Source organism: Balaenoptera ricei, chromosome 10, assembly GCF_028023285.1.
Source record: "Balaenoptera ricei isolate mBalRic1 chromosome 10, mBalRic1.hap2, whole genome shotgun sequence".
NCBI classification, from domain to species: Eukaryota; Metazoa; Chordata; class Mammalia; order Artiodactyla; family Balaenopteridae; genus Balaenoptera; species Balaenoptera ricei.
The window spans coordinates 80,410,298-80,431,290 of record NC_082648.1 but is presented as its reverse complement, the minus strand read 5'-3'; the positions used below and the strand labels follow the sequence as shown (position 1 = coordinate 80,431,290).

Here is a 20,993-nt window from a genome sequence, read left to right as displayed (position 1 = left end):
GCCAGAGGATAGAGGCTGTGTAAATACTAACTTCAGTAGACACTCTTCCTCTTAAATATTACTGTATAGATTTACGCAAAGAGTAAAGTTCTGTTACTTTGACGGGGCTTTATTAGACCGACAAAATTTTCTTTCTTTTGCAAACCCCCATTGCCCTTTTCTCCCCCCATCACACCCCCAACACAGAATTAAATCAGTACCGTATAAACCACATAACCATTTTGAGATCTTTGTATTAGTTATTTAATGTCAAGGGCAAGAAACCCTGTCTCCTAGACTCATTCTGGCCTGAGTTTTTCATATGACTTATGGCAGTTCAAATATTTGAGAATCTCTTCATGCAAGGAAGGTCAAAAGGGATTCAAAGACGAGTGACTGACAGCAAGACAACTTGTAATCTGTTGCAGAGGTTAGTACTCAAATTATTATAATAAAAAGCGGTATATGATCACGAAAGGGCAAGAGAAAAATATTTCATATTTGTGTCTCACCTGACATAAGGTTCTTTACTGATCTTATTACATTCCAGGAGGAATTTCCTCATATGAGACTACAGTCTCAAAAAGGTTAATTTACTTGCCGGAGGTCATACAGCTGCTAAGTGGCAGAGTGGGGATTTGATCAGGTCTGCCTGACCCGAAAGTCCAAGTACTTCCTCTCGGTGAGCTGCCCCAAGGCACTGTCACTGATGGGCTCCAATTCTCTTTCTTAAGCCTCTTTCTCTCTGAGTGCCCCTCTGGACACCTGTGCTTAAATGTGCCACAGGAGCCTCGAATTCATTATGTCTGATGCTGACTCCTCTGCTACCCCAAATCTCTTCCTCCTCCTGCCTCTCCTCAGTTGCCTGTCTTGCGCTTGATCTTTTGGCCACCAGAAGGGATGAAACAAGTGGGGTTTTCCGTGACTCTGCCGTTCACCCCCCATCCGATTGGTATCACGTCCTTTTGATGCTGCCTCCTTTGTCTACCTCAGACGCTGTTCTCTCCTTTCCCAGGACAACCCTGCATCCAGCCGTCACCAGCTCTTGCCTTAGATTACTACAGCAGGCTCCAGTCCGCTCCACTGAGATGCATTTTCTCTCCTGCTTTTTCAGAAGGACTTGTCTGAAACAGGGATCTGATTATCCTAATCCCTTTAGCGGCTGCCACCTGTCCTATCAGATGAAATCTAAACACCTTGGCGTGATGTAACTGGAGCCCTCAAAATCTCATCCCTGTCTGCTGACCCAGTTCTTCTCCTGCCTTCTTTGCCATGCCCAGTACCCTTCACATTGTCACCTGCTGTCTGGTTGAATGAATCAGAGCGCACCACCTGAAGTACCTTCTCACTGACAAGTCTCTTTCTTCCTGCCTTGCACCAGCCTTGTTTCCTCTCCTGCCCTCCTCCTCCTCCTCCGCGCCCCCCACCTTGGCTACCCCTCCCAAGTGCTGTCTTCTAGCACCGCGTACACCTCCTAGGGCACTCATCAGCGACTGTCATTGTTTCCCTTGCCACTAGCCTGGGGGTGGGGTGCCCCTTTGCAACTCCAGTACGCCTCGCTGCGTCTGATACTCGAAGGCACCAGCGAGCATGTGTCTCATGAATGAAACAACAGAGGAAAGAGTCTCCTGACCCCACTCACTGCCCTTCCCTACGCGCTTGGACCACTTACCGCTCGCCCTGCCTTCATCCATGTTGGGGTTTCCCGTGCTCGGTTCATTGCTTTGCATTGGCTCTGCCCAACTGGAGTTTGTTGAATTGAGCCTGTTTCCTAGTCGGTAAATCAGGAGTGCCAGGTTGGACATCCTCTAAGGTCCTCTCCCACCCCCAGAGTTGTGTGATAACAGGACTTTGTTCTAGTCTGCCTCTCTCCAAATATACAGAATGTATATCTTTTCTTCTGGCAGTAGCAAGAGCCCGTTTGTCAGCAGTGGGTTGAATACCGTGTATTATTGCGGGCAGTAGCATTGGTTACAGTGCAGGGCGTGGAGTTTCTCGGAGACAAACACGGGAATACCCAGAGATACATGAGCAGTATCTCCAAAGTTCAGGGTGAGTCATGGTAGGAGCTGTTTGACTATCCAGCCTGCCTGCCTTACAGGCTCAGATGCCTCTCAGGCAGGGTGGGGAGCGAGCTGCTCGCTGATTTGTGGTGTGGCGTTTGGTAAGTCTCCTCCCCGCTCTGCAGTTTCAACCAGGCTGTGTAAATATGTATCGTAGAGCTGTGTAGTAATTCGTATCCTATGAGATGCTTGAAAGAGATGCAAGTTATTTGGGGGCTTTTCATAGTTGTCTTTATGCTTGGCCAAGTCCTTCCGTAATTTCTCACTGGATTTCTAGATACTTAAACTGCTGAAACTCCTAATGAGCCACCAAAATCCTTATCGTTTGGTCCTTTAAAAATGTAAATTCAATGAGTGTGATTTAAGAGGTGAACAGATGTCTGACTGAGTAGGAGGGTGCCGGCTACTGGCTGGAAAAGAGCCAGTTCTCTTACTTCCCTGTCATTTTGAAAGTGATCCTGGGTCTGACCAGACTGAGTTGGAATCTAACTTTGTACTTTAACATCCGGTCTGTTGAGAAGCGGGCATCCCTCCTTGAAACTTCAGACTCCAGAAAACTGACTGCGAGACAGCGTGTGGTGTGGTGGCTGTGGTTGGGAGAGGGAGCAGCAGAGGGGAAGCGTCGTGATCTGAAGAATCAGGGCTCCTCCGGCCGGCTGTCCTTGGCCACCCCGTGGTGGTGGATACAGCGCCCACTGTGGGGCAGGGAAGGTTCCATATCACCTGAACTCTGCCTATAAGAGCTGCTTGATCTCATGGGAAATCTGTATTCAATTTGTGGTTGTGTGTGTGCATCTGTGTCAGGGAAGACTTTGGGATATTGCTGCAAAATAAATAGTCTTTCATTTCCTGGACATTAAAATATTTTGAACACTTATTAATTCAGGTCATTTTTCTCCCAATTAGTTCTGTATCAAATGTTTACCCTGGAATGTCACAAAGGTGGGCTTGTTGTTGGTAATGAGCCCCAACCCTTAGAAACAAAAACAGCTTGGGGGGGTGGCGATGAGGGGTATGGAGAGTTGGAGGAGTTTGCTGCTTATTGTGTGATCCTTTGAATCGTGGAGATGAAATTTCTGTTGTTAAAAGAAAATTGGGGGGCTAGTTGAAAAAATAATTGGAAGGCTAGTTGTTCTGACAGCAGAGCATCTTAATAGCCTCATAGCATTGTGAGCGCAGTGATTGACAGAGATTGACGTGCACGGTTTCAGTTGGAATGAAAGGGAGAAATTGCCACCCAAACTGCTAGAGCACAGCTTGTGAAACAACTATAGCTGCCGTCTGTGCAAGGCTGTTCAAAAGGGTGGCAGGAATGGGTCTCTTCTTGCCAGCCGCCGGTTGACGGGCTCTTCTGGAGAAACCCTTGCAACGCTGGCCAGCCGCTCCCCCCAGGCTCTTCCTCCTCTCTGTTCCCCTCTTCCAGCCACTGAAGAGCACAGTCGGTTACCTAAAGTACAGACATGGGTTGTTTGCAGGCTGCCTGGCGGTTACTTTGTAGCCTGGGGGGAATTTGGGGCTCTCTTCCGACTACATCCTTCACATTCCAGGGTGTGAGCCACTGAGGATAATGACCCAGGGAGACTAAGTCAGGACCTATTGCAGGAGGTGGCCTGAGGGCCTTTGAATCCAGGTCACAATTTAAGTAGGGCCTCAAATTTCGATTTTTAACATTATTACCCAAAGAGTTAAGTATAGACCCAGAGATAAAAGCAATGGGATTAAAAGAGGATGTTATTTATCATTTAACTTAAACGTACACACACACACACACACACACACACACACTCAGTTTATTTTACTGTGTAATTTATTCCATAGTTTTTATTTTTAAATGTTTGTAAATTGTAAAATATTATATATAGAAGATATTCCATTTTAAAAAGTAACATGAGACACCCCTGCACCTAAAACCCAGGGCAGGAAATCAGACTTGACCCTCTGACCTTTTCCCTGATTCATATCCCGCTGTCACAAGCATCCTCACCCAGGAGGTGATGCTGTCCCAGGGTTTGTGTTAACCGTCCCCTTGCTTTTTCTCTATCGTTTACTACCTGTGTGTTTATACCTAAACAAGAGTTTGCCTGCATTTGAACTTTATAAAGTGGAGTTCATACTGCATGTGTTCTTCTTTGACTTGCTGCTCTTAAAATTTATCCACTTTAAGTCTTGAAGCTATGGTTCATTTCATTCCACTGTACAAATGCACACAAGGTACGTGTATCCATTCTATTGCCTGTAGACCTTTGGGTTATTTTGGGTGGTCGTTACTGTTGTTGTTTTCTGTTGTGGACATTGCTGCTATGAATATTTTTAATGCACTGTCCTAACGTGGGCACTTGTTCTTAGGAATGGAATTTCTGGGTCTCTGGAGCTTGTGTATGTTCAAATGCCAAACAATTTTTAATGTTCTAAGAATTCAGTAAATGTAAACATTTCAAATATATCTTGGAATCCAATTCCATTGCTTCATTTAAAAATAAATTCTAGGACCATCAAAAAATTTTTTAATGGAAGTAGGCCTGCCTTGTTTTGGATCCTGAGCAACTTCAACCTTAAGGAGATAGCTTTAATGCTTTTTGTAGTTGTTACAGAAACCTTTTTTTTTTTTTTTAATTTATTTATTTTTGGGTGTATTGGGTCTTCGTTTCTGTGCGAGGGCTTCCTTTAGTGGCGGCGAGCGGGGGCCACTCTTCATCACGGTGCGCGGGCCTCTCACTGTCTCGGCCTCTCTTGTTGCGGAGCACAGGCTCCAGACGCGCAGGCTCAGTAGTTGTGGCTCACGGGCCTAGTTGCTCCGCGGCATGTGGGATCTTCCCGGACCAGGGCTCGAACCCGTGTCCCCTGCATTAGCAGGCGGATTCTCAACCACTGCGCCACCAGGGAAGCCCCAGAAACCATTTTTGAAGGGCAAAAATCAACCTTTAGAACCTGAGAATCACAAATAAAACAATCTAGCCCTCCAGAGTCACATGAGCCACATGTAAACTGTCACTCGATGGACCCTGTGAGTCTCTTCAGCTACCACAGATGAGTGAATATGTAGATTTGGCTCTCCAACCCTGTAAATGCAAAACCATTTAACATACGGGACTTGGGCATCATGGGGGGGGGGCCCTGGAACCATTCCTTACGATGCCAAGGGACAACCGTATATGCCTGTCACACACTGGTGTCATCCACATCTGTGGTGTTCTCAGTGAAGACCCTGTATGGGAAAAATCATTGCCCACATGGAATAGATTCGAAGCTGTGAGCATTAGGAAACTGAGTTCTCAATAGAAATGTTTCAGTAGGATTTGTCCCTTGAAGAGATGGTATTTTGGTTACATCATATAAAAGAGATGTAACATTAGTATACATTATTTTTTATGGGATTTTCATTTGAAAACTTCTAATTATGACTTGGTAATTCCAGCTTAGTTCCACAACCTTTTTTAAAGAACTACCTTTTGAGACATGGTCTTACTTCCTTGGGAAATTGGATTTAAAAGCCCTCTTTTCAGTAGGGAGTAAAAGTAATTACATAAACTAAAGTTAGTTTTAGTTACAAAAATGCTTACTATCCTGAATATTGAGGCCAGTTATTTTGCTATTATTATTAAAATCACAGGTCCTGAGACAACAGAAGCAAGAAAAACTATAATCCTGCAGCCTGTGGACCAAAAACCACAGTTACAGAAAGATAGAGAAGATGAAAAGGCAGAGGGCTATGTACCAGATGAAGGAACAAGATAAAACCCCAGAAAAACAACTAAATGAAGTGGAGATAGGCAACCTTCCAGAAAAAGAATTCAGAATAATGATAGTGAAGATGATCCAGGACCTTGGAATAAGAATGGAGGCAAAGATTGAGAAGATGCAAGAAATGATTAACAAAGACCTAGAAGAATTAAAGAACAAACAAACAGAGATGACCAATACAATAACTGAAATGAAAACCACACTAGAAGGAATCAATAGCAGAATAACTGAGGCAGAAGAACGGATAAGTGACCTGGAAGACAGAATGATGGAATTCACTGCTGCGGAACAGACTAAAGAAAAAAGAATGAAAAGAAATGAAGACAGCCTAAGAGACCTCTGGGATAACATTAAACGCAACAACATTCGCATTATAGGGGTCCCAGAAGGAGAAGAGAGAGAGAAAGGACCAGAGAAAATATTTGAAGAGATTATAGTCGAAAACTTCCCTAACATGGGAAAGGAAATAGCCACCCAAGTCCAGGAAGCGCAGAGAGTCCCATACAGGATAAACCCAAGGAGAAACACGCCGAGACACATAGTAATCAAAGTGGCAAAAATTAAAGACAAAGAAAAATTATTGAAAGCAGCAAGGGAAAAACGACAAATAACATACAAGGGAACTCCCATAAGGTTAACAGCTGATTTCTCAGCAGAAACTCTGCAAGCCAGAAGGGAGTGGCATGATATACTTAAAGTGATGAAAGGGAAGAACCTACAACCAAGATTACTCTACCCGGCAAGGATCTCATTTAGATTTGATGGAGAAATCAAAAGCTTTACAGACAAGCAAAAGCTAAGAGAATTCAGCACCACCAAACCAGCTCTACAACAAATGCTAAAGGAACTTCTCTAAGTGGGAAACACAAGAGAAGAAAAGGACCTACAAAAACAAACCCAAAACAATTAAGAAAATGGTCATAGGAACATACATATCGATAATTACCTTAAACGTGAATGGATTAAATGCCCCAACCAAAAGACATAGACTGGCTGAATGGATACAGAAACAAGACCCATATATATGCTGTCTACAAGAGACCCACTTTAGACCTAGGGACACATACAGACTGAAAGTGAGGGGATGGAAAAAGATATTCCATGCAAATGGAAATCAAAAGAAAGCTGGAGTAGCTATACTCATATCAGATAAAATAGACTTTAAATTAAAAAATGTTACAAGAGACAAGGAAGGACACTACATAATGATCCAGGGATCAATCCAAGAAGAAGATATAACAATTATAAATATATATGCACCCAACATAGGAGCACCTCAATACATAAGGCAACTGCTAACAGCTATAAAAGAGGAAATCGACAGTAACACAATAATAGTGGGGGACTTTAACACCTCACTTACACCAATGGACAGATCATCCAAAATGAAAATAAATAAGGAAACAGAAGCTTTAAATGACACAATAGACCAGATAGATTTAATTGATATATATCGGACATTCCATCCAAAAACAGCAGATTACACGTTCTTCTCAAGTGCGCACGGAACATTCTCCAAGATAGATCACATCTTGGGTCACAAATCAAGCCTCAGTAAATTTAAGAAAATTGAAATCATATCAAGCATCTTTTCTGACCACAACGCTATGAGATTAGAAATGAATTACAGGGAAAAAAACGTAAAAAGGACAAACACATGGAGGCTAAACAATACGTTACTAAATAACCAAGAGATCACTGAAGAAATCAAAGAGGAAATCAAAAAATACCTAGAGACAAATGACAATGAAAACACGACGACCCAAAACCTATGGGATGCAGCAAAAGCAGTTCTAAGAGGGAAGTTTATAGCTATACAAGCCTACCTAAAGAAACAAGAAAAAGCTCAAGTAAACAATCTAACCTTACACTTAAAGAAACTAGAGAAAGAAGAACAAACAAAACCCAAAGTTAGCAGAAGGAAAGAAATCATAAAGATCAGAGCAGAAATAAATGAAATAGAAACAAAGAAAACAATAGCAAAGATCAATAAAACTAAAAGTTGGTTCTTTGAGAAGATAAACAAAATTGATAAGCCATTAGCCAGACTCATCAAGAAAAAGAGGGAGAGGACTCAAATCAATAAAATCAGAAATGAAAAAGGAGAAGTTACAACAGACACTGCAGAAATACAAAGCATCCTAAGAGACTACTACAAGCAACTTTATGCCAATAAAATGGACAACCTGGAAGAAATGGACAAATTCTTAGAAAGGTATAACCTTCCAAGACTGAACCAGGAAGAAATAGAAAATATGAACAGACCAATCACAAGTAATGAAATTGAAACTGTGATTAAAAATCTTCCAACAAACAAAAGTCCAGGACCAGATGGCTTCACAGGTGAATTCTATCAAACATTTAGAGAAGAGCTAACACCCATCCTTCTCAAACTCTTCCAAAAAATTGCAGAGGAAGGAACACTCCCAAACTCATTCTATGAGGCCACCATCACCCTGATACCAAAACCAGACAAAGACACTACAAAAAAAGAAAATTACAGACCAATATCACTGATGAATATAGATGCAAAAATCCTCAACAAAATACTAGCAAACAGAATCCAACAACACATTAAAAGGATCATACACCACGATCAAGTGGGATTTATCCCAGGGATGCAAGGATTCTTCAATATACGCAAATCAATCAATGTGATACACCATATTAACAAATTGAAGAATAAAAACCATATGATCATCTCAATAGATGCAGAAAAAGCTTTTGACAAAATTCAACACCCATTTCTGATAAAAACTCTCCAGAAAGTGGGCATAGAGGGAACCTACCTCAACATAATAAAGGCCCTATATGACAAACCCACAGCAAACATCATTCTCAATGGTGAAAAACTGAAAGCATTTCCTCTAAGATCAGGAACGAGACAAGGATGTCCACTCTCACCACTATTATTCAACATAGTTTTGGAAGTCCTAGCCACGGCAATCAGAGAAGAAAAAGAAATAAAAGGAATACAAATTGGAAAAGAAGAAGTAAAACTGTCACTGTTTGCGGATGACATGATACTATACATAGAGAATCCTAAAACTGCCACCAGAAAACTGCTAGAGCTAATTAATGAATATGGTAAAGTTGCAGGATACAAAATTAATGCACAGAAATCTCTTGCATTCCTATACACTAATGATGAAAAATCTGAAAGAGAAATTATGGAAACACTCCCATTTACCATTGCAACAAAAAGAATAAAATACCTAGGAATAAACCTACCTAGGGAGACAAAAGACCTGTATGCAGAAAACTATAAGACACTGATGAAAGAAATTAAAGACGATACCAACAGATGGAGAGATATACCATGTTCTTGGATTGGAAGAATCAACATTGTGAAAATGAGTATACTACCCAAAGCAATCTACAGATTCAATGCAATCCCTATCAAATTACCAAGGGCATTTTTTACGGAGCTAGAACAAATCATCTTAAAATTTGTATGGAGACACAAAAGACCCCGAATAGGCAAAGCAGTCTTGAGGCAAAAAAATGGAGCTGGAGGAATCAGACTCCCTGACTTCAGACTATACTACAAAGCTACAGTAATCAAGACAATATGGTACTGGCACAAAAACAGAAACATAGATCAATGGAACAAGATAGAAAGCCCAGAGATTAACCCACGCACCTATGGTCAACTAATCTATGACAAAGGAGGCAAAGATATACAATGGAGAAAAGACAGTCTCTTCAATAAGTGGTGCTGGGAAAACTGGACAGCTACATGTAAAAGAATGAAATTAGAATACTCCCTAACACCATACACAAAAATAAACTCAAAATGGATTAGAGACCTAAATATAAGACTGGACACTATAAAACTCTTAGAGGAAAACATAGGAAGAACACTCTTTGACATAAATCACAGCAAGATCTTTTTTGATCCACCTCCTAGAGTAATGGAAATAAAAACAAAAATAAACAAGTGGGACCTAATGAAACTTCAAAGCTTTTGCACAGCAAAGGAAACCATAAACAAGACGAAAAGACAACCCTCAGAATGGGAGAAAATATTTGCAAATGAATCAACGGACAAAGGATTAATCTCCAAAATATATAAACAGCTCATTCAGCTCAATATCAAAGAAACAAACACCCCAATCCAAAAATGGGCAGAAGACCTAAATAGACATTTCTCCAAAGAAGACATACAGATGGCCACGAAGCACATGAAAAGATGCTCAACATCACTAATTATTAGAGAAATGCAAATCAAAACTACAATGAGGTATCACCTCACTCCTGTTAGAATGGGCATCATCAGAAAATCTACAAACAACAAATGCTGGAGAGGGTGTGGTGAAAAGGGAACCCTCTTGCACTGTTGGTGGGAATGTAAATTGATACAACCACTATGGAGAACAATATGGAGGTTCCTTAAAAAACTAAAAATAGAATTACCATATGACCCAGCAATCCCACTACTGGGCATATACCCAGAGAAAACCGTAATTCAAAAAGACACATGCGCCCGAATGTTCATTGCAGCACTATTTACAATAGCCAGGTCATGGAAGCAACCTAAATGCCCATCAACAGACGAATGGATAAAGAAGTTGTGGTACATATATACAATGGAATATTACTCAGCCATAAAAAGGAACGAAATTGAGTCATTTGTTGAGACGTGGATGGATCTAGAGACTGTCATACAGAGTGAAGTAAGTCAGAAAGAGAAAAACAAATATCGTATATTAATGCATGTATGCGGAACCTAGAAAAATGGTACAGATGAGCCAGTTTGCAGGGCAGAAGTTGAGACACAGATGTAGAGAATGGACATATGGACACCAAGGGGGGAAAACTGCGGTGGGGTGGGGATGGTGGTGTGCTGAATTGGGCGATTGGGATTGACATGTATACACTGATGTGTATAAAACTGATGCCTAATAAGAACCTGCAGTATAAAAAAACAAACAAAACAACTAATACTAAACTTTCATTGGGTTATTTGTATGGAAACATGTTAATATAAATGTTTCAGACATTACATGAAATTTCTAAAAATCTTATATTTGTATTTGTATGGAAATATGTATGGAAATATGTTAATATAAATGTTTCAGACATTACATGAAAAAAAAAAAAAAAAAAAAAAAAAAAAAAAAAAAAAATCACAGGTCCTAAGAGGAAACAAAGAAGTATGTTAAGTGAGCTAATGAAATTTTGTAGGTATTTGCTTTGAGGTTGCAGACTCAACCTCAAAGTAGGTTTAAAAAAAATATGACAATACAAGGTGGGAAAAAACCAAACTATACCAAAAAGAAAATATAAAACAAGAAGTATCTCTGGTCCCAGATTCCCAATCCTATTCCCCAGAGGTAATTACCATCCACAATTCCTAAGACATCCTTCTAGAAATTTCTCTACAAATAGAGTACACTTGTATCACATTTATATAAACCCCACCACTGCCCCTCTTTTAAAGCACAAATGAGTGTGTACTATATATATATAGCTCTGTATCTTTCTTGCTTAACAATTTAGTTTGGACAGCTTCCCGTAGTAGCCAGTTGAGATCCACTTCTATTTTAGCGTCTGCATTGTTTTCCATTGTAATAGTTTTTTAAGTGGCTCTCCATTAATGGATGTCTAAGCTGATTCCAGAATTAGAAACGTAATGGTGGTGGTAGTGGTGATGGTGGTGGTAAAGGCAGACTGTCCTGTTAGAAGAAGCAAAGAAGAATAGGAGAAGGAGGCAAAAACATAAATATTTTCATCTTCATTTCTGTTCTTTAAATCTCTCAAATTTTTTTTTTTTTTTTTTTTTTTTTTTTTACCTGTTTTAATGTGTTTGGAGAACTGTATGGAAGCTGAAGAGAACGAGTTTTTTTTCTGCTTGCCTATCCTTCCTTGTGATGGTCATAGTGCTGGAAGAGATTGTGATACTTCAGGATTCGAGGGAAAGGAATGTGTTTACAATTTGTTGGCTAAAGAGCTGGGAGATTCCAGTTCTCTTCTCTCCTACTTCTAGTGCAAACAGCACCCTATTGTAACAGGAGTGTTTCTTATAACCTGATTAGCACACCTTTCTTAAGATAATTAATCTCTTTGGACCGTGGAGGACTTTCATTATACAGAGTTTATTATTGTATTAATATTTCTCTAAAGGTGTTGGTTGCCTATCCAAACACCATTTTCCTTCCCTTTCTGCCTGGCTGGCAGAGCCAGTACAGTAGAGGCTGAAAATGTTAGATACTGCTTCCGCAGCCTCCCTTGAAGCTAGCGCATGGACGTATGACTCAGGCCCGGCCAGAGGGACCTAAGGAGAAATCTGCTGAGGAGTTTCTGGAAAATATTTTCCTTCCTAACAAAATAGGAAAGAAGAGCAGTATTCTCATATATAGCCAGAAATTGCCTACATGTGATTCTTAAAACTGCAGTAGCTCACTTGCCTCCATGAGAGAACTTGCAAATGCCCTGAATATAGTATAATGAAGAATTGGAAAGAGCTTGGATCTTTGATAACATTTTTTTTTAATTAATTTATTTTAATTTATTTATTTTTGGCTGCGTTGGGTCTTCATTGCTGCACGCGGGCTTTCTCTAGTTGCTGTGCAAGGGCTTTCTCTAGTTGCGGCGAGCGGGGGCTACTCTTTGTTGCGGTGCGCGGGCTTCTCATTGCGGTGCCTTCTCTTGTTGTGGAGCACGGACTCTAGGCGTACAGGCTTCAGTAGTTGTGGCCCACAGGCTCAGTAGTTGTGGCTCTCAAGCTGTAGAGTGCAGGCTCAGTAGTTGTGGTGCACAAAATTAGTTGCTCCACAGCATGTGGGATCTTCCCAGTCCAGAGCTCCAACCCGTACCCCCTGCACTGGCAGGCGGATTCTCAACCACTGTGCCACCAGGGAAGCCCCCTGATAACATTTTTAAGCCACCAAATCAGCCCTGTCCGCTGATCTTAGTTTGTGACATCATAAGTGCCCTTATTATTGAACGTCTTTTATCCAGTTACTGAAATTATCCTACCTGATGTGGAATTTTATCCATAGGAAATGCTATCAAAGTAGAGAACTCAGTTATAAGACAGTTGAGTGCCTACTGTGTTCAAGAGGCAATGTGAGGCTGTGGGACTGCAAAACAAGTGGGAAAAAGAATAAGGCAACAAATAATACGAGGCAGTAATGAATTTAGTGCAAGCAGAGGGACTCAGTAAGAGCAGCAGGGGTTCAGAGTAAGCACTGTTTACTAGATTGGAGGTGATAAGAAACACTTCTGTGTGAAAGAGGTTAAATTGAGTCAGACTCTGAAGGAACCCCAAGGTTTTGGTAAGTAAAGAGTTGGGGATGGTATTCCAGGAAGCCTGAAGTTTTAGAAAGAACATAGGCTATGGAATCAGACCTGAGCTTGAGCTTAGGCTCATCACTCACTAGTTTGTGAACTTGTCAAAGTCTTTGATTTCTCTGATACTCATCATGATAGACTAAACATAACCTGTAGGATTGGGGTGGGGATTAGAGACAAAATATGTCAAACATCTGTCATGCTGACGGGCACGTGGCAGGCACCAGGTAGATGGTGGAGGTGGAAGGGGTGGCTGGACTGCATGTTGGGGGGTGCGCATGAACAAAGGTAAAGTGAGTTAGTAGAAGTGATCTGGGCATATTGTTCTTGATCTGGTCAGAAATCACTGGATCAGGTCATTTGGTCTAGGTAAGAAGGTGTGTGTACAAAATCTGGAGAGAGACAGGATTGGGTCAAGACATGGAAGACCTTGACTTTTCAACTAATGGAATTTGGACCTCATCCTATAGACAACTGTGGTGACCATTGACGGGAGGGCAGCCTGGAGACAGTGAGATGAGTTAAGAGATGGTTACAGGAGTCCAGATGTGCAGTATAGAAGACCTGAACCGAGCAGGTATCAGATGTTGGAAAGAAAGGAAGGGTTAGGTGTTAGAACATCAAAAAAGAAAGAGAACTTAGTGATGTGTGAGCCAAGGGGGAGGAAAGACTTAACAGTGAGCCTCAAAAACCTGAATGCCTGTCAGTTGTTCAGTGTGAAATTCAGAACTGACTTAGAACACTTCCAGATAATCATATCCTAGGTTGGGGCAAGAACATTTGGCAAGATTTATTGAAATTTTCGATGAAAGATGCTATATTAATGGTAAATAAATGATAATGCCCAACTCTGCTTGTCATTTAATTCTTGCCTAATTATGTTGGTCACTTTCCCACTGTTTATATATAAAATTTGGTTTCTTTGAAGGATGTGATACTTAATAAAATAAACATACCCTTGCCTCTGATTAGATATGATTGAACACTTTGAGTCAGCCCTGTAATATGAAGTATACGTTCAGTAATTGTTGACTGCGTGTTAACCTAGTATGAAAAGCAGTTGAGCAAAATTTTCTCTGACACAGGTCCTTACAGATAAATTTACAGTGGCCTTATTAATAAAACATCAGTCAAATAAATATCTAAAGTAATGAATGACATCACAGGCATCATCAAGTATAGAAATCAAAGAAGTTTCAGTTCATCAAATGCAGAGTAACGTCTTGTGCTGAATGAGGTTTCATAGTGTTCTCAGTTGGTGAATCTTGAACAGATGGTTCTCTAACATTTTGGAATGCTGAATAAGGTAGATGGACTGAGTCAAATTAATAAAGTGTACCACACTGGAATATTAGTGGGTAGTTAGCAGCCCTTGGAGTCTTATTAGTGCATCAGCTTTCCCAATGTAAGGCAAAAGAAAACCCCACCATTCATATATCTTAGGGAAGTAGGCACTCTTCCATTTGGGCACAAAGTTAATGTTTTCCAATGGTAATTCTGCACAAGGCAGTTCTGTAATAAGCTCAGAGCAGGTGTCCTGTCTGAGAGTTTTTGCAGTCTCGTTGGGAAGTTAGGGCACTAAGCCAGGTACAGGCCCATGATTTGTCTACAGTTCCCAGTAAAGAGAGAAAAAAAGCATCTGTCATTGAAGCTTTCCCAAACTACCTTCTATCCTTCACAGGCTTTTTTTTTTTTTTTTTTCCCTTTTACAAATCTAATTTGGATTTTTAAATATTTTTCCTACAGAATTTGAGTCATAATAGATATACAGTGTAGATTAGGTGTACTGTGGTGCTTTCCTACAGTCAGAAGGATCTTGAGTTGTTTTCTGTAACTGTGGCTTACAGGGAGGAGAATATGATTTGCAGCATGCATATGTTGAAGGATTTCTTTTTTCAATCCGTAAATAAAAGACCAAAAAAAGTGTATGCTTCAGGGGAGTCGTTTTATAATTCTTGCCTTTTCTTTCATCCTAGGTAAAAATTTTGCCCTTTGTCATCTATCAGACCCTTCTAATAAAAAGCACCAGGCACTGTGATAATTAGTTTAACATTTCAGATGAGCAGAGATGGAATAAATCATCAATCATGTATTTCTGAGGCAAAATGTCTGATTTTCCATCATGTGATGGATACTGTTATTTCAGGTGAGAATTCAGCTGTCCTTAACTTCACATGATTTTTTTAACAGTAGATCTGGTGACCTGATCCCTGCATCCCAGACAGAGACCCACTTAGTGTTGCTGTGCAGTGCAGTGTGAGTGTACAGGCACATAATGATGAAGTCTTCCAAATTCATTAATAAATCCTTATGTGACTATGCACAGTACATGAACCAAGTCTGAAATCCCTATATGTACAGTATAGTCATGGTTCTGTGTTTTTAAAAAATAAATAAGAATCTAAGCAGTGTCTATATTTAAGGGAGGTTATGGGTGATTTTCCCCCTACTCATTTTGCTATTTCAACTTCTCTATTTCTCAATATTTTATCTTTATGATTAAAAAAATTTCTCCTTGCCTGCATGATAAAGTGTCAAGTCTAGCATGGTTTACATAGAGCCTGCCACAGGCTGTCTGTATTCTTCAGAGTTTCATGCCTCCTCCCTTTAGAAATACTTGCCCTGTACCTCTTTTTTGCCCCAGCCCTCAATCAAACCCTGACTTAGGATGACCCATTTAGCTCTAAATTCTAGACACCCGAAGAAACTTTTTTAGTTTCCTAAATATTCTACTGTTTGCCTCTGTGGATACACTGTGTTCCTTGCTAGGCTCTCTTGGCTGATTTTTGAGCCTCCTCTTCTAAGGCCACGTCAAATATCATCTTCTTAGAAGGTGCCTCACTGAAGCCTTACTTATTTCCACTTCTTTGTTTCCTGTAGTCCATGTTACATTTTTCTACAGTTGTATAGTTCTGTATGTCTCCCAGCCCAAGAACTCCTAGGCTAGAGTTTAGCATATTCATCTTTCTGACTCCAGTACTTTTAGCATACTGCCTCACTCACAAAAAATGCCCAGAAAAACATTTTTTAAGTGTCAGTTCTGTATCTTAGGGGGCCTGGCTTGGAACCTAAATTAATCAGTTCCTTTAACTGTCATAAAAACAATTTGGTCTAAGTCAGTGAGTAAGCCTTAGTTGTACTTTGTGTGCTTTTAGTTAAATTCAGCCTCTTTGAGAAACATTGGCTTTCTAAATAACTATTATTAAATGAACCAGGTCATTTTCAATCTGCGTCAACATGGTATTTAGGATTTTGCTGCCTTTTGCAGAATGTAAGATTAAATATTTTTGTGTCTAAATCTGATGTATTGAGTTACACCATAGATATTAGTGCCTTGCTAGAATACCATACAGATTTCTGCTCTTTTTCTGTATTTTGTACATTTGCTCTTCTATATTCTGGTACTGAAGACAAATATTTATTAGAGTATCATGAAAATTTCCGAAACTTTAAATATGTTAAAGAGCTGACAAAACGCAATATGAATTGACACACCATTGAAATTAAAGTTCTTTTCCTGCTAGAATTGAACAATTCTGTATGTTAATCAACATGCATTTATTGAGTACTTACATGTTATAGGTACTGTAAAGATAAAATAGTTTCGACAGCTCCTGAATTTTCATTTTCTATGATTTTTTTGTATTTTATTTACTTTTTTTTTTAAACTATTTTGTGGAATAACTTGTAGTAACATGCATACATCTTAAATGTACAGTTGGATGATTTTTACCTGTGTTGCACCATGTATCTGTCCCCTGTGTCAGTGTTGTCCGCACCCAGCACTCCCTTGTGCCACCTTCTGGCAGATCATTCTCCCTTCCCCTGCTTCCCCACAAGTGTAACCAGTTCTGACCTCCCTATCCTTGGAATCATAGAGCATGTCCTTTTGGGTACGTAGTTTCTTTCATTAAGAATGACATTATTGAGATTCACTTATGTTGTGTGTTAATAATTGTTCATTCTTTTTACTTGCTGCATATTATTTTTAACTGCTTTTTGCTTCATTTTCGTTTTGGTGAATAAGTTTCATTATACTGAAGTGTAAATATTCAATGTGTGTTAATTGCTATGTGCTGAGGGCTGCCAGCTTTACAGACCTAGTAGCGATAAAACTGTCGAGAAGAAGAGCTGCAAAGGCTTAGAGGTTGCAGAGTTCAGCCACTTCATTTTCTCAAATGAGGGACCTAAGACTGGAGGGTTAACTAGACCCCAGGTCCCGTGTGGATCTAGACCAGGTTTCTTCCTGAGGTCAAGATGCTGTGTCACAATTCAGACTTGGTCATATGGATGATCCCAGTTAACAGGAAAGCAGTCTTGGGAAGCTAGTAATTTAGAAATCAGTAATCAGCAAGACTTAATACGTTGGCCCATAAATGGTAAGAATTTCAGTTATCTGGAAATTTCTTTCATTCATCTATAATATTGTACTTCCCTCTTTGTGTCAGTTAAATTGAGGTGTTACTGACTCTGTTTGTGGAACTTATTCTTTTATTAGAACCAGTGCTTAAAGGAGAAGGAAGGGGAACGTTTTAACCAGTGTGCATGTTTATTATGATGTTTTCAGTTTCAATGCATTGTCTTGAACTTTTGCCATTCCCAGATGTTGTTCTTTTAAAGCCTCAATGAAAACCACAAAGATGATTTTTAGGATGAGAAGTCTTAGGGTAAATTCTGATTCTGTGATCTCCGTAAGTAAAAAAGTAGTCCTTAATCTTACACCTTTCTGCTAAGGTAGTAGTGATTCATAGAAAGTTCCATAGAAAGGATATTAAAGAAGAGATTAGTGGACTCATAGCAATGGAAGATTAAATCCCTTACTGTAACATTCTTCAGAATATTAGAGCCTCCTTAAATATAATCAGTAAACATAGAAACAAGTGGCTTATCTTTTTTCTTAATTATAAAGCACTGTTTTTCAAACAGTTGAAACCCATTAGTTGGTTATGAAATAGATTTAATGAATAGCAACTATCATTTTATATTTTTAGATGGAAAGGCAGAAGGAAGAGTACAGCAAATACCCATCTGTGTTACCCAGATTCAACAAACATTTTCACATTTGCTTTGTGTCTGTGTGTGTGTATGTTACATACAGACATCAGGGCATATCTTTTCTGATATGTATCTAAAAATAAGGACTTTTTCTATATAATAAAATTAACATGCCTAACAAAATTAATTGTAATTTCCTAATACGCAGTTGTCTAAAAAATGAGCTAACCAACCATGTTTTTTTAAAATACTGTTGCATGTATAAAGATAAATGTTTCATAAAACTTGTGTTTCAGTTATGTATGTGTGTATACATGTGCACATATGTATGTATGTAGTGGTACATATGTATTTCTTACTATGGGTCTCATTCAGAATTGGGAATATACTGCTTTATAGCATAGGAAAGTTGGTTATAATAAGTATTTGCTACCCAGTGATACTGCTAGTTCTGTGCTGAGTATTGTGTGGTGTCTAAAAAATGAATACTTCTAGTAATCTAAAAAGCCAACAAGGAAGATAAAACAAGTAGGGACCCACTCAACAGTATAAATAAGAGCCAAAATGGATCAGGAAGGATAGGAAGTGACATGAGCCTCAAGAAAGAGATTTTGAAGGAATGGTAGGATTTGGATAAGACAGAGAGGCCTTGGAAATGTTGTGTCCAAAGGGAATGATGTAACTACTGAGGTTAAAAAAAAAAGTACAGAAATGTATTGTGTTCTACAGTGCTGGGATCTGTCTGGTGGAGGTTGGAAGAAAGGAGGAAGACACTGGAGAACTGGAATGGGAAAAATTACTCAGATAAAGTACCAACAGGAGGAAGAACCCAATTCCTTTATTAAAAAGAAGAACCGTACATCTTGAGCATTTTGTAACATGATGTAAATGGAAGTTTAGAAGATGAGCGTAATGATTCGCTATGGACTAGATAGATAGAAGTAAAATGTTGAAAGCAATGAAACCCGATTAAACCATTGCCCTTTGTATATGTGAGGTAGGGAGTTGGGGGCTGGATTCAGGTAGATGGACCCGGAAATAGCAAGGAAGTGTCAATCTAGAGAGAAATTGCTAGACAAAGAAATAACAGAATTTGGTGGCAGCTTGAATAAGGGATGCAGGAGAGAGAACCTGGTAAAATTAGAGAATGAAGCCATTGATAGATAAGGTCATGGGATTAACTATAGCCTGATTGGAAAAAAATCTCACACTTTATGTATAAAGACAAGCTTCCATGACATAATACTCTCAAGAAATAATTTAGGAGGCTTTTTAGAGAAAGTAGCAAGTTATGATCATTAGATAAGCTTTTCTAATACAATTTCCCCTTGTTTTGCTTAAAGACTTAGAGATAGGAAATGTTAGACATCTGTCTTTAGGGTCTTAATTTAGAGTTCTGGTTTTACTGAAAATAGCAACATAGAAGACTAATGACACTTATTTAAAAATTAAGGACCAGATATTGAGATTTAAAATTTTAGTCATTAGAGGTACTGTCTCTTTTTAAAAGTTAGATTCAATCACTCGAATACTAGGTCGTCTGCTTTTGGGTTGGTGGGCATTTTTAAGAAGTATTAGCTTTGCTGTTGAGGTTCATTGAAACTTGATCCTTAAGGCACTTCCTAGCGTGAGTGTGAGATCCTGCTCGTCTTTTCTCCTCCCCCTCTGCGGCAAGATGCAGATGCACACACAAGCAGATTCCATGGGGTGGCAGTGCTCAGCTTCTACTGGAAGAGCTTAATCATGACAACAGCAGCACCATTGTTCTTGGCTCTGGACTTTTCTGAAGTTCCCACCTATTGGTGTGTTGTGTTTCATAAACGATAGCTTACACTTACAGCACTTATTCTGTACAAGGCCCTGTTCCAAGCACTTCATAAATATTAATTCATTTCATCCTCACAGTCACCCTGTGAAGTTGACACCTGCCCCCACTTCACAGATGAGGAAACTGAGTCATAGAGTAAGTAACTACTTGACCAGGGTGATACAATTAACATGGCAGAGCTGGGATTTGAACCTGCATAGTCTGGCTCTAAATCTGTGCTTTTAAACCACTAACTTAGGCTACCACTGTGCCACAGTTAAGCTCTGTTTAGGACACACGGCTTTGGAATCAGGGCTTTTCCTGTGAGTCTGAGCTGGCTAGTTGCTGCAAGTATTGTGAGTGGCCCTAGAAGGCTGTTGCCTCTGTTTGGAAATACAGTCAACCCAAATACAGACTTGGATTCTAAGAAGGGTCATGGTATAGTGTTTATCTTAAAAATCACAATCCACAATTCAATTCATTTCTTTCAGTTTCCTTCCTCCCAGATTACAAAACAATAAGTTCCTAGAGGACTATTGTCTCTCTGAAACATGACTCTTTGGCGCTTGTGAACTGCTGTAGCTGTGGGAGAAGGAAGCCTCCTCTTATCTGCATCCTGGTAGCAGAGCCTCTAATGATTACAGTATCCACTGGAGCTGTAGCCAGAAGAGGGAGTTGATGTGTAAACTGGCATGTTCCCCTGGCATTGAGAATCATTTTTAAAATGGTTAAAACAGAAGCAACCTACATTTTTTATTATACAAGATATCCTGGGATTTAAGCTAGTGTTTCGTCTTACTTATTAAATGTCAAATTTGGAATATCTCCAGTAATTGCCTTGTAGCACCAAGAACTGTCCAAAGCCGTCTGTTAGTATTCTTTCTCCCTTCTGGTTTCTCTACCATGCATACTTTATACTTTGTAATATTTAACGGTAGCACAGTGATTTAAGTAAAGGAAATTTTAGGGGTTGTAAGGGTTATGGAAAACATGTTCATGTCTAGGAAAGGGTCTGGTATATGCAGTAGGCTCTCAGTAGAGGTTGGAAATATTATGAAAGCCCAGCCCTTCGAGCCAGGTGGAATCACAGCTCTTCTACATGCTAGCTTTAT

General features: G+C 39.7%; 1 protein-coding gene across 5 annotated transcripts in view; it reads left to right on the top strand.

Annotated features, from left to right (window-relative positions):
• TMCC3 (transmembrane and coiled-coil domain family 3) overlaps positions 1 to 20,993 on the top strand; it is a 439,356-nt gene that overhangs the window by 393,734 nt on the left and 24,629 nt on the right. The window lies entirely within an intron of this gene.